The sequence below is a fragment of the Balaenoptera acutorostrata genome, chromosome 15 (assembly GCF_949987535.1).
Source record: "Balaenoptera acutorostrata chromosome 15, mBalAcu1.1, whole genome shotgun sequence".
NCBI lineage: Eukaryota > Metazoa > Chordata > Mammalia > Artiodactyla > Balaenopteridae > Balaenoptera > Balaenoptera acutorostrata.
This window is the reverse complement of record NC_080078.1, coordinates 6,637,727-6,651,852: the sequence shown is the minus strand read 5'-3', so window position 1 is coordinate 6,651,852 and position 14,126 is coordinate 6,637,727.

Genomic DNA, 14,126 nt, shown 5'->3' with positions numbered 1-14,126 from the left:
CCTCTCCTGCTGCAGAGCATGGGCTCCAGCCGCACGGGTCTCAGCAGTTGTGGCACGCGGGCTCTAGAGCACAGGCTCAGTAGTTGCGGCGCACAGGCTTAGTTGCTCTGTGGCATGTGGGATCTTCCCGGACCAGGGCTGGAACTCACGTCCCCTGCATTGGCAGGCGGACTCTTAACCACTGCACCACCAGGGAAGCCCTCTGCTGACTTTCATCACAGGACATTTGAGTACAAGATGCACCCTAGAAAATCTCCTGAATTCCAGACATGTTCCCCCTCATTCCCATGGAGTAGTAGCAACTCAATTTCCCCTTGTTAGTCAGGATCAATCACAGCAATTAATGTAGTAACTTCCTTTGCTTGTTGCTTCAGTGATATGAGGAGTCCAAAGTGGCAAGGTGGCAGTCTCAACTCTCAGTAAATGAAATCGTGTTGCCTGATGAAGGAATTCCTTTCTTTGTAATGAAGACCTCTAAACTGGCAGAGTCTAAATGTGTGAGAGCAAAACTTTGGTTTATAACGTCTGGTTATAAACGTTATAGTGGGAGGCTCACTCCCATTTCCACCTCTTGATTCCTGATCCCATGAACTGTTACGATAGGAGAAACAACACCATAAAATGATATAGAAATTTAGAGCATATACCACTTCCTGGAGGACATTGTCCCAGCAATGTGAGGTGTTGCCAACTAGCTGTTGCTGTAACTGAGTCTTCAGAAGTCTGTTCCACTGTTCTGTCAAGACAGTTGTTTCAGGACGCTGGAGAATACGGTAAGACCAGTGGATTCCTTCAGCATGGGCCCACCCCTGCACTTTATTTGCCATGAAATGAGCTCCTTAGTCAGAAGTAATGCTTCATGGAGTACCATTATGGTGCATAGAGCATTGTGTGTGTCCATAGGTGGTAGTTTTGGCAGCAGCTCTGTGGGGAAGGGAGGCAAATCCTTACCCAGAGTATCAACTCCAGTAAGAACAAAGTAATGTCCCTTCAATAATGGAAGTTATCCAGTATGATCAGTCTACCACCAAGTGTCTGTCCGATATCCCTATGGGATGATGTCATATCAGGGACTCAGTGTTGGTCTCTGTTTTGGGCAGATTGGGCACTCAGTGGTGGCTGTACCTAGATTGGCCGTGGTGAGTACAAGTCCATGTTGTTGAGCCCATGTAGAGCCCACCATATACACAACATCACCTTCTTTAGATGAAGACCGGCCTTTGGTGTGGTTGGTGGTGGTTCATTTCGCTTGCCCCACGATCTCTTCTGTTCCACACTATTGTACAGTATCCACTTTTCATCACCTCTCACAATTTGTTTTAAAGACGGAACGTTTTCATTACGTTTCAGTAGAGAATCACATGCAGAAATATGGTCAAGAAGGTTTTTTTCGCCTAACTTATGTGGAACCCGAACATCAAAGCGATTAACATAACCAAGCTGGTGCAAATGATTTTCAGCGCTTGATTTGGATATTTTGAGCTTCGATTTGATTGCTACCGTCTTCAACTGGTCTACCCAACCGTGGAGCATCGTCCAGCGAGAAATCTCCAGCACAAAACTTTGCGAACCACTTTTGACATGTTCGATCAGTCACAGCACCTTCTCCATACACTGCACAAATCTTTTTTGTGTGTGTGTTTCAGTTGCGTTATTTACCTTTCTTGAAATAATAAAGCATAATATGCTGAAAATGTTGCTTTTTTTCTTCCATCTTCAATATTAAAATGGCCACACCAAAACTGACCAATTTTGATAAGTCTTTTTTTAAATGTACACTGATATGACAGCTGTCACATACAATCTAACAAAATTGTTTTGAATGAAGTTAAAGACAACTAAATGCTACTAGAGCCATTTTACAGAAAAACCGAATGAACCTTTTGGCCCACCCAATAATAGCCAAGATATGGAAACAACCTAAGTATCTATCTATGGATGAATAGATAAAGAAAATATGGTATATATATATATACAATGGAATATTATCAGCCATAAAAAATAAGGAATTCTTGTCATTTGTGACAACATGGATGGACAATGAGGGCATTATGCTAAGTGAAATAAGTCAGACAGGGAAAGACAAATACTCTATGCTATCACTTGTGTGTGGAACCAAAAAAAACCCTCAACTTTTAGGTACAGAGAACAGATTAGTGATTGCCAGAGTTGGGGCTGAGGGTGGGGGGAATGGGTGAAGGTGATCAAAAGGTAAAAGCTTCCAGTTGCAAGATAAATTAGTTTGAAGGATATAATGTACAGCATGGTGACTACAGTTAACAGTACTGAATTGTATATTTGAAAGTTGCCAAGGGAGTAGATCTTAAAAGTTTTTATAACAAGAAAAAAATTGTAACTATTTGAGGTGAATTGACTAAACTCATTTTGGTAATCATTTTGGAATACATACATCTATCAAATCAGTGTGTTGTACACCTTGGACTAATACAATGTTATACATCATTTACATCTTAATAGTGAGGCAGGAGACAGATGGGCTCCAGGCTAGGCACTTACAACTGGCCTCCTGTTTACATTTCTTGGGGTGAGAAAAAGATGGGCTTCAGGCTGGACACTTAGAACTAGCCTCTTGTTTGCATTTCGTGAGACACAAGATAAGTGGGCTCTAGGTTAGATATTTACAAGCAGCCTCCTGTTTGCACTTCGACATAGAAATAACAACGGAAACAGGGTAAATAGCCAGACTTTGTCTCCTGAGGGCACTTTAATATAACAGTCATGGCAGGAACATAGAGGGGCTAAACCCTTTTGAGTAAAAGATCAAGACGTCATATATTTCCCTTCCTTGGGGCAAGGGAGACATTGCACAAGTGCAGAAAGGCTCCTTGGAGGTCAAAAAGGAGGGGGTACCACCCCATAATAGGTCATGTCAAGGCCCCCCCAGAGGGTGGGCTGTAATCCATCTTGGAAAAAAGTCGTGCACGCATGTTGGGGTGGATCCTAGGGTAGGGCAGGTGTGGAAAAAGAAACCAGATAATTGGCCAAAGGTAAACAAAGGCCCGGAAGAACTGCCCTATATAAATGAGTTAACCGCCTTTTTACTGGGCTTCTCCTCATTAGGGAGGACGCCCACACCCTTTCTCTCTGGGTGTGTATCTCTGCCTTGCGTTGGTCTTAACTAAACAAACTCTTTCTCTGTGTGTTCTCCGACTTGTGCTGTCTCTAATAATAGACTTTGTACCTGTTTTTATAGTTTTTGCCTCCTTGAGAAATGCATTTTTCAGTGGGGGGGGGGCAAGGGCCAGGGAAAATTTGCTTCAGCCTCTAGCCCTTGCTAGTCTAGTGGCTAGGATTCCTGGTTTTCATCCAGGCTACCCAGGTTCAATTCCTGGGCGGAGAACTAAGATCTCCCTTCAAGCCAGCTCTCACTGCTGTCTCTCTGAGATCAATAGCAGTAGGAAAAATGAATCTCACCCTTTAATAAAAACAAACAAACAAAAACCACTATGAGATACCACCTCATGCTATTGAGATTGCTATTATTAAACAGCAGAGAAGGGCAAGTGTTGGTAAGGATGTGGAGAAATTGGAACGTGTGTGCACTGCTGATGGGAACGTAAAATGCTGCAGCCACTCTAGCAAACAGTTTGGTGGTTCCTCAAAAAATAAAAAGAATTACAGCAATTCCATTTCTGGGTATATGCCCAAAAGAACTGAAAGCAGGATCTCAAAGAGGTATTTGTATGCCCTTGTTCATAGCAGCATAATTCACAAGAGCCCAAAAGTGGAAGCAACTCAAGTGCCCATTGATGAAGGAATGGATTAACAAAATGTGGTAAATATACATACAATGGAATATTATTCAACCTTGAAAAGGAAGGAAATTTTGACACATGCTACAACATGGATGAACCTTGAGGAACCTAAGTGAAATAAGCCAGTCATGAAAACACACATACTGTATGACTCTACTTCTCTGAGGTACCTAGAGCAGTCAAATTCATAGAGAAAGAACCTAGAATGATGAATGCCAGGGGGTGGGGAATTGTTTCATGGGTGTAGAGGTTTAGTTTGAGAAGACCAAAAGCATTCTGGAGATTTGTTGCACACAACGCCAAGGTACTTAAACACTACTGAAACTATACACTTAAAAATGGTTAAGATGGTAAATTTTATGTTATGGGTATTTTATCACAATTTTAAAAATTTATGTAAAAAACTTAGGTTGGGTTGAATACAGGGCACTCTCATCATTAATGAGATATTCATTTGGATTAACAAAAAGGTATGATCCAAAGACCTACCACAAATATACATTTTAATGGAAAAAAAACATTAGTTTTCCCACTAAAGCCAAGACACAAAACTACAATTACTGCTATGATTAAGCATTGTATTAAAGAATCTTGCCAATACACTAGGAAAGAAATAAGTTATCTTGAGCAGAAAGAAACCTTACAGTATTTTTCATACTTTAGAAGACCAAAAGAATCAATTTACAGTTAACAGGAGCAAACAAGTAAGCTAAAGAAATGTACAAGAAACAATACATTACTTAACAACCCAAATAACCATTCAGAAACTATAATGAAACATTAATAAATAAACTGAACATGCTAAGATAAATAGAGATAATGCACATTCCTGAGTGGGAAACTTTTAATTGCAAAGAGGTCAGTCCTTCTTCAAGTTAATCTTTGAATTCAAAATGATTCCAATCTAAATCTCTTACTGTGTATTATGGAATTTGCCAAGACCATTCAAAAAGTCAAAGAGAAAACTGTAAGAATAAACAGAAAATAACAGAAAAACAGCAATAACGAAGAACAGGTATTATCAACTGTCAGAACATAACATGAAATCCAGAAAGTTAAAACAGCATGGTATTAATTCAGAGAAAGAATCAATGAAAGAAGAGTGAGTGCAGAACACAGATTTATATCTGGGAATTTAGTTTATAATAACCAGGGCATTGCAAATCAAGGAGGAAATGATGTTAGAACATTTAGGTACTCATGGCAGTGTGTGAGGAGTGAACTCTTCAAAGTATTGCTTAATTTACAGCTTTCTAAATGTTTTATGAAATCCATGAAGTAAAGCCTTAAATATTTATTTTTCCCCAGAGTTTGTTTTACCACTTAATCTTGGCAGGGTATTCCTATCTTGCTTAAGGAGAATATTATAGCACCTGGAGGCAAAGATGCATCCTAGTAACCCAGCACTGGAAGCCAAGAAGGAAAAGATCTCCACAGCCACCATGACCTTCCCCTTGGTGCTATTATACACAAGGAGGAAGGTGATCCAGACACCACAGAACACCAACACGCTGAATGTCAGGAACTTGGCTTCATTGAAAGTGTCAGGCAGGCTTCTGGCCAGGAAGGCCAAGGTGAAGCTTGAGAGGCCCAAGGAGCCCAAGTATCCTAAGGAAAGTTAGAACATGAAAACGGAGCCCTTACTGCACACAATGATTAGGAGGGTAGGCTCTGAATGTGTATCCATGTCAACGGAAGGGGGAGAGGTTCCCAACCAGACAGCACAGAGGGTCACTTGAATCAATGAGCAGATGGGAATGATCAAATTGGGTGCCCCTGGAAGCAACCACTGCCTCATCTTTCTCCCTGGGGTTGTGACCTTGAAAGCCAGGACTACAGTGATGGTTTTAGCCAAAATGGTGGAAATAGCCACAGTGAACACGACTCCAAATGTCATCTGTTGGAGGATGCAGGTGGCAGTGTTGGGATGGCCAATGAAGAGGAAAGAGCAGGGGAAGCACAGGATGAGGGAGATGAGCAGGGTGCAGCTGAGAGCCCGGTTATTAGCTTTGACTATGGAGGTGTCCCTATACTTCACAGAGACGCCAAGAACTACAGCTGTGAGGACAGACAGACAAAGGGCAGTGTAGGCAAGGACCATCCCCAGAGGATCTTCATAGGACAAGAAGGTCACAGCCTTTGAGAGGCAATGATCTCGATCACTATTTGGGTACTGATGGTCTGGACACTTCATACACTGCTTCACATCCAGCAAGAAAAGCAAGGTGCCATTACCTTGGGTTCAGTGATTCTCTTGCGCTCCCCAAATATTTACATGTGGTCAAATTTCTATAATTCGACACCAAATAAAGGAACATTACAGAGTGAAGAATTCTGAGTTAATGCTGTCTAGTGTTTCTTAGTATATCAAGGACCAAGGAACCTAACATCACCTCTTTTTTTATCTTACATATGCAAAGGAACATGTTCTTTCATATAAACAAAAATTACACCCAACTATTTGACTTAGATATGGGCAGAGTAGGACATATCCTGGATTCATTCACTCAAAAGCAAGCATTTATTGATAACCTGCAGTGACCTAGAGAAAATCCCAACTGTTGCACATATAGAGAGGACCAAGGCATAAACGCTCACTTAAGAAGCTACAAATTTACATTATTTCTGTTATCCACATCATTGCAAGCCTATGTCCTGTTCATTATCACTTTCACTCTGTTGTTCCAATTTGAATAACTTGTATTTTAACAGAATAATGAGTCTCCCTGTCTTCTGTCTTGAATCCCTCTCATCTCTCATCCATTCAATCACAGGTATTATTGTTTCTATTATTTAAATCCTTTCATACTACTTCTTGATTCAAATGCCACAATTATTCTCATGTTCTTCTAGATCAGTGATTCTCAGACATTAGCATGAATTAGAATCATATGGGGAGCTTGTTAAAGCAGTTTGCTGGTCCCCCACCAGAGTTTCTGATTGGGAAACTCAGAATTTACATTTCTAACACGTTCTCCAGCGATGCTGATGCCGTTGGTATACGTACTACACTTTGAGAATCACTGTTCTAGATTGAGTCCAAACTCCCAACCACGCAAAAAGCTCTGTTATTATCTACATTCTACCTACTTCTCCTGCAGCACCTTTTTTTTTTGAGGCCGTGGAGTAGGGAGGCTATAGAAACCGATTCTAATGTGTACCTGTGATACTTCAGGCAATTTGTTTCATATAATATCTCCCCTTCAATTTTCACAGAATCTCAGGAGGTAGGTAGATAGAAGCAACCACTTTGCAGAAGAAAACTGTTGAGGCTTAAAGAGCTGAAGTAACTCACCCGAGATCTTGGAGGTAGGTCGAGCAGGGCTAGATGTAGACTCGTGACCAGGGGGCTGAATTAGGGTGAGCCAAATAGGACACCCACAGGGGCAAAATTCAAGCAGGATTCTGTTTCAGGTGCCAACCCTGCCCCTGCAAGACCCCGAGTGCCTCATTAATGTTTGTACCTCCTGCACCTCACTTACCTTACCGTAGTCTGGGCCCTAATCATGTTTATCTGATTCCAAAGTCTGTGATCTTTCCCTAATACACCTTTTGCTAGTTTTCATGTTCATTACAACCTTTTCTCTTAAAAAGCTGTCATTCTCTTAGAATTACAGGGTTTAGAGAAATTTCTGTATTTTGATATTTATCTCAATATGAATTTCTCAAGATTTAATTTCATAAATTTATCATTGAAAAGAAAACCATAGGCCAATCTCATTTATAGAATGCTAATAAATTTTAAATAAAGCCTTAGAAAAGATTAATCAAGTACATTAAATAAATAGCACACCACAGCCAACTGGGGCTAAAATTTTTAAATGTTTTCTAACAAAAGAACTTGAAAGAACATTAGAGTCAGGCAGATCTGAGTTCACAATAGTCCAAATATTGGCAAGAATTTTATACTGAATTATAATAAACAAAAGCAAACCATAAAATTTATGAAGCTTTCCTCTTTAAAAAAATTATGGTACCATTAAATTGAGTGAAAATTACCTGTTTCCTGAAGGTTTAATGGAATCTTCAGCTCAGCTGATCAGGACCTGGTGCCCTGTTGGGTGAGCAGCCCTTTGAGATCCTTCATTACTATCAAAACCTTGCAAGAAATCTACCTTCAGTTCTCAGAATGCTCCTTTGTCCTCATACCTGTGTGTCTCACAGTTGCGTTCTCTTCTTCCTGGGGCATCATTTCCTCCCTTCTCCAGTTAGTCTCCTCCTAACTAACTATAAACACCTGTCTCTAGATTGCGCTTGAATCATCTCACCTGAGTAGCATCCCTTGCCTGTGTCAGCATTATCGACTCCATATTTCCCCAGCAAATAATTTTAGAATACTTTTGTATCAGACTTGTGCACTTCCAGTTCATTACTAAATATTTTAAATGCGTACCTACATTTTGGAATATTTTTCTGTCATAGAGTTAATACGGTTATTATTTGTCCATAGGAAAGGTACTGCACTTTTGTGTACTTATGTAGAGACTGGACTTACCCAATTGTGGCAAAATGATCATTTTTGTCTTGTTTTTAAACAAGAGTGCTTTAACGATGGTGAAGAAAGAGTAGTTGTTTTTTTTTTTTTTTAAATATGATTTGTTTCTTTTTTTTTTAAATTTATTTATTTATTTATTTTTGCTGTGTTGGGTCTTCGTTTCTGTGCGAGGGCTTTCTCTAGTTGTGGCAAGCGGGGGCCACTCTTCATTGCGGTGCGCGGGCCTCTCACTATCGCGGCCCTTCCCGTTGCGGAGCACAGGCTCCAGACGCGCAGGCTCAGTAATCGTGGCTCACGGGCCCAGTTGTTCCGCGGCATGTGGGATCTTCCCAGACCAGGGCTCGAACCCGTGTCCCCTGCATTGGCAGGCAGATTCTCAACCACTGCGCCACCAGGGAAGCCCTGAAAGAGTAGTTTTTAATAACCTTCAATATCTTAAATGGGGTTTTCACCCTAATCACTCTCTTATATAATTATTTTCTTGGAGTTGATTTTTCTTACAAATGAAATTTGGAATGATTTTGCCTGATTTCAAAATGAGGGTTCTGGCATTGTTATTTAAAATTGCTTTAAGCCTACTAATTATTTCTAGTAGATTAGGATGTTTCCAAATTCCAAATTTGTATTCTGTAAAATAAAGAGATGTTATATAGACAAGAAGGGGGATCTATTACATAGGAAAGAGGAAGGTCATCAAGTAAAGCAGATAGAAATAAGAGGAGTTAATTAGTGAATTCAGGAGAAATTATACTTTACAGCCTGATTTGTGGATACAGGGAGAGAAAACTGGCAGAACTTTACAGTTTTTGGTGTACTTTTGATTCCAAATGTGTGCGAAGCCCAGAACATAGTAAAAATCGGATCAAGCAAAGCAAAGGGCTCTTTTTCAGGGCACAGGATCCACTGCAAGCTGCTCTGGCAATGACCCCCCAACTGATGACAATGAGCTTCTAATGAGAAAAACGTGCAAATACAGCCAACACTAATTCGAAGGGAGCTAGTCAGCAGCCAAGTTTGCAAAGGGTTCATGCTGAAGAAGAGGTTGAGTTTCCCTAAAAGGATTCATTTGAGCTTGTGTGCTCCTGAGAGCTCCTGGGTACACACCTGACCTAACAGTCAATTACCCAAGAAGTAAGTCATATCCATGGCATTTTCTATTTTACACTGTCATCACTGCTTGTAAGCAAACTTCAAGAGGCATGGAGTAGGGGCATGAGGAATTCTGCTCTTGAGGTATTCTACATCAATTTGCCAGAACTGAGCAAGCTAGACCACCTACTGCTTTTACAACTTTCCATGCTTTCACCATTGGCCCGAGGGTGAGCCCAGTCAGGGGGTGTAAAGAAGTCAAGGTTGGTTCTTTCATTTAATCAAGATATATACCTCTCCAAAAGTTTGCATTTCGATGATATAATTACTATGCAGTTCTTCTTAAGGTTATCCCGAGATATATTGTACATTGCTACTATCCGAACGGAATATTTTATCATTTCATCTACTTGATTATTTTTATAAAAAAGAAAAGTCATGTATTTTTATATATGTATCTTCAATCAGGAGATTTTACATGAAAGTTTTAGCAATTATACTGTTGCAGTTGATTCTTTGGAGTAGTTTTGGTACAAAAGGATGTACTTTAATCTCTTGTATTTTTCTTTTCTATAAATATGACCCCTTTTGTTCCATGCATTGTTGTGCTGCTCAGAACTTCAATGTTAAATAACAGGAAGGAAAGTGACCAATTTATGTTGTCCACAAATTTAATTGGTGGGGGGTGTTTTCCCTCTCTCATCATTTAATTAGCTTGTCTGTTGGCAAATCCAAAATACTAACTATGGTGTGAAAAGTCTCCAGTACAAGACTGTTGTCACTTCCCATCATGAGGTCCCACCATCCCACCCTATACTTGCTGTTTTTCAGCCACATTAGACTTTTTTTTTTCAGGTCCCTGAAGAGTGGGAAAAATGTGCCACTTATTTATGACAAGGAATTCTTCCTCCCTTTATGTAGTTGATACAATCCTTTTCAACTTTCAGAAGTCAATAATAAAATCTGCACGCTTTGTGGAAAATTCTCTGACCTCCCAAAGTAATGTTAGATCCTCCCCCACATCTTTGTATAGTGGCCATGGTCCGTGTGGTCAGCTCTCATGTTCATCTCCTCTCCTTGCCTCTGAACTAGCAGAGCACAGGCATGATTGAACAAAGAGGGGTACCGGAATTTATCCTCAGCATACTGTACAATACAGGCTCACAGCAGCAATACAGGATGTTTTTTCATTTGTGAAATCACACAAATTATTTCTGAACACTTATTTGTGTTATGAATGGTGCTAGGCACGTGAGAAAGGAAGCAGAATAAGATACAACCTTCAGTGTGATCAGGGTTTGGTTGAGAGTAACATATACAATAAAACCAAGATACTCATAATACTGTGTATTGAGTTTCCTGGTAGAAACAAACATAGGTCCTTCTGGGATGGTCCTTAAAAATATTTTCTTGAGAAGATAATGCTAAGGGTCAAAAAGATGAGTAGGGGGCTTCCCTGGTGGCGCAGTGGTTGAGAATCTGCCTGCCAATGCAGGGGACACGGGTTCGAGCCCTGGTCCGGGAAGATCCCACATGCCGTGGAGCAACTGGGCCCGTGAGCCACACCTACTGAGCCTGCGCGTCTGGAGCCTGTGCTCCGCAACAAGAGAGGCCGCGATAATGAGAGGCCCGCGCACCGCGATGAAGAGTGGCCCCTGCTTGCCGCAACTGGAGAAAGCCCTCGCACAGAAACGAAGACCCAACACAGCCATAATAAATAAATAAATAAATAAATAAATAAATAAATAAATAAATAAATAATAAAAAGAAACGTCGATGTTTAAAAAAAAAAAAGATAAGTAGGAATAAACCAAAGAGAACAGTATCCTTTCATAGGGATATTAATTCATATCCCTTTCATAGGTATTGTTAACTTTAATAGTGAAATTGCTGAGTAAATGAGGGAACTTGAAGATTTCAGTTGTATTCTAGATCCTTCGCTTTTGGGGGACAAATAAGAATGTAAATGAAAGGGTGGGAAGGAAATTCTTCCTGATCGGTGCCTGTGTGATTGGAAATCTCCTTGTCTGGGCAGTGCATGCAGTCAAAGCAGCAGGCAGCCTGTCCCCACTGGGGAGCTTTCCTCCATCCAGGGCCACCGCTTTTGCTGCACACAGAGCGAGGAGTCTCGAGAAATCAGAGGAAAGACTTGTTGAAACCTGCACATGTGATCTAGTCCTGTGTAACCAGAGTGTTTCAGGGACAGCCAACAAGTTTTATTTTGAAAAAGGAACCCATTCATTGACTGGATTGGATGCTCTTCTCTACTGCATGACACTAACTCTTCCAAACGTTAGGAGCATATACTTGATTAGATGTATTTTTCCCAAATCCGTTAGGCACTAGGAAGGGAAAATTGCTCAAATTTGAAGGAAACTTAGAAAATTACTCAAGCTAGAAGGGGGGCGCTCGGTTTCTCGTGTTGACCTGGAGGAGGTCACCAAAGTGCTCATGACCCAGCTCTGTTCTAAATACCTAAGTGTCATAAATATCCAGCAACCAACCTCTTTAAATCTGATGGCCCAATCGATCAACTCTTCATAGATGGAAAAATCTTGTCCAGGTGGAGCCTGTGGGACAAACTGTCCTACTTTCACCTGAAGCCCAAGTCCATCAGGAAAGTTCCAAAAGTTGAGAATATCATACTGTTTCTCAGAGATTCTTTGCTGACCCAAATATACCTGGTCCCTAGCACTGTTGTTAAAGTAGATGCTCTTCAGAAAGGAGTGGAGCTGGAGGAGATGTGGTTGGGTGGTAGAAAGAATTCTGATGAGGACACACAACATCTGTCAGCTGTATGACTTTGGAAAGACTCTTATCCCTTTTAAACTTCAAATTTAAAAAATTACTCAATTTTTTGATAAAAAAATTGAAAAAATAAAAAAATTTTATTATAAAAATCAAATGAGGTAATTCCTATGAAAGCAACTTCATAAACTATAATAATATATATCTATGTAAATGCATATATTCAATATTATATGATATGTATATTAATTGCATATGTGATATGATATATATAGTACTATATATAGTACATACTATCAATAATATATATGTACTTAGATAAATTTTGTAAATTAACAACTGTAGTGTCAAACCCAACATAGGTATTTTTTTGTCAGTTACTTCCTTGATGAAGTGCTTGAGAACATGAGAACTGAAAAATATCTATTCACACAATTCAGAAAATATTGACCAGAGAGTCAAATTCAGCCTCATTTAGCTGTCAATATTAGTGTCTTATAACTTCACTTTACTCATTGGCAAAATGGGGATAAAATACTGTCTAAAGTAATTATACAAGAAATCATATACATATATATGAATTACATAACACATACACACACACACACACATATATATGCATAAGATAAAAATTTTAAATTTGCCAATATAGTGCCAGACCTGACACAGGCATGTCAAGAACTCTTGTTCTAAAAATTTCAGAATTTGTATGGAAACACAGAAGACCCTGAATAGCCAAAGCAATCTTGAGAAAGAAATACGGAGCCAGAGGAATCAGGCTCCCTGACTTCAGACTATACTACAAAGCTATAGTAATCAAGGCAGTATGGTACTGGCACAAAAACAGAAATACAGATCAATGGAACAGGATAGAAAGCCCAGAGATAAACTCACACACATATGGTCACCTTATCTTTGATAAAGGAGGCAAGAGTATACAATGGAGAAAAGACAGCCTCTTCAATAAGTGGTGCTGGGAAAACTGGACAGCTACATGTAAAAGAATGAAATTAGAACACTCCCTAACACCATAGACAAAAATAAACTCAAAATGGATTAAAGACCTAAATGTAAGGCCAGACACTATTAAACTCTTAGAGGAAAACATAGGCAGAACACTCTATGACATCAATCACAGCAAGATCCTTTTTGACCCACCTCCTAGAGAAATGGAAATAAAAACAAAAAATAACAAATGGGACCTAATGAAACTTCAAAGCTTTTGCACAGCAAAGGAAACCATAAACAAGACAAAAAGACAACTCTCAGAATGGGAGAAAATATTAGCAAATGAAGCAACTGACAAAGGATTAATCTCCAAAATTTATAAGCATCTCAATCTCAGAAAAACAAACTACCCAATTCAAAAATGGGCAGAAGACCTAAATAGACATTTCTCCAAAGAAGATATACACATTGCCAACAAACACATGAAAGGATGCTCAACATTACTAACCATTAGAGAAATGCAAATCAAAACTACAATGAGGTATCACCTCACACCAGTCAGAATGGCCATCATCAAAAAATCTACAAACAATAAATGCTGGAGAGGGTGTGGAGAAAAGGGAACCCTCTTGCACTGTTGGTGGGAATGTAAATTGATACAGCCACTATGGAGAACAGTACGGACGTTCCTTAAAAAACTAAAAATAGAACTCCCATATGACCCAGCAGTCCCACTACTGGGCATATACCCTGAGGAAACCATAATTCAGAAAGAGTCATGTACCACAATGTTCATTGCAGCTCTATTTACAATAGCCAGGACATGGAAGCAACCTAAGTGTCCATCAACAGATGAATGGATAAAGAAGATGTGGCACATATATACAATGGAATATTACTCAACCATAAAAAGAAACGAAATTGAGTTATTTGAAGTGAGGTGGATGGACCTAGAGTCCGTCATACAGAGTGAAGTAAGTCAGAAAGAGAAAAACAAATACCGTATGCTAACACATATATATGGAATCTAAAAAAAAAAAAAATGGTACTGAAGAACCTAGGGGCAGGAC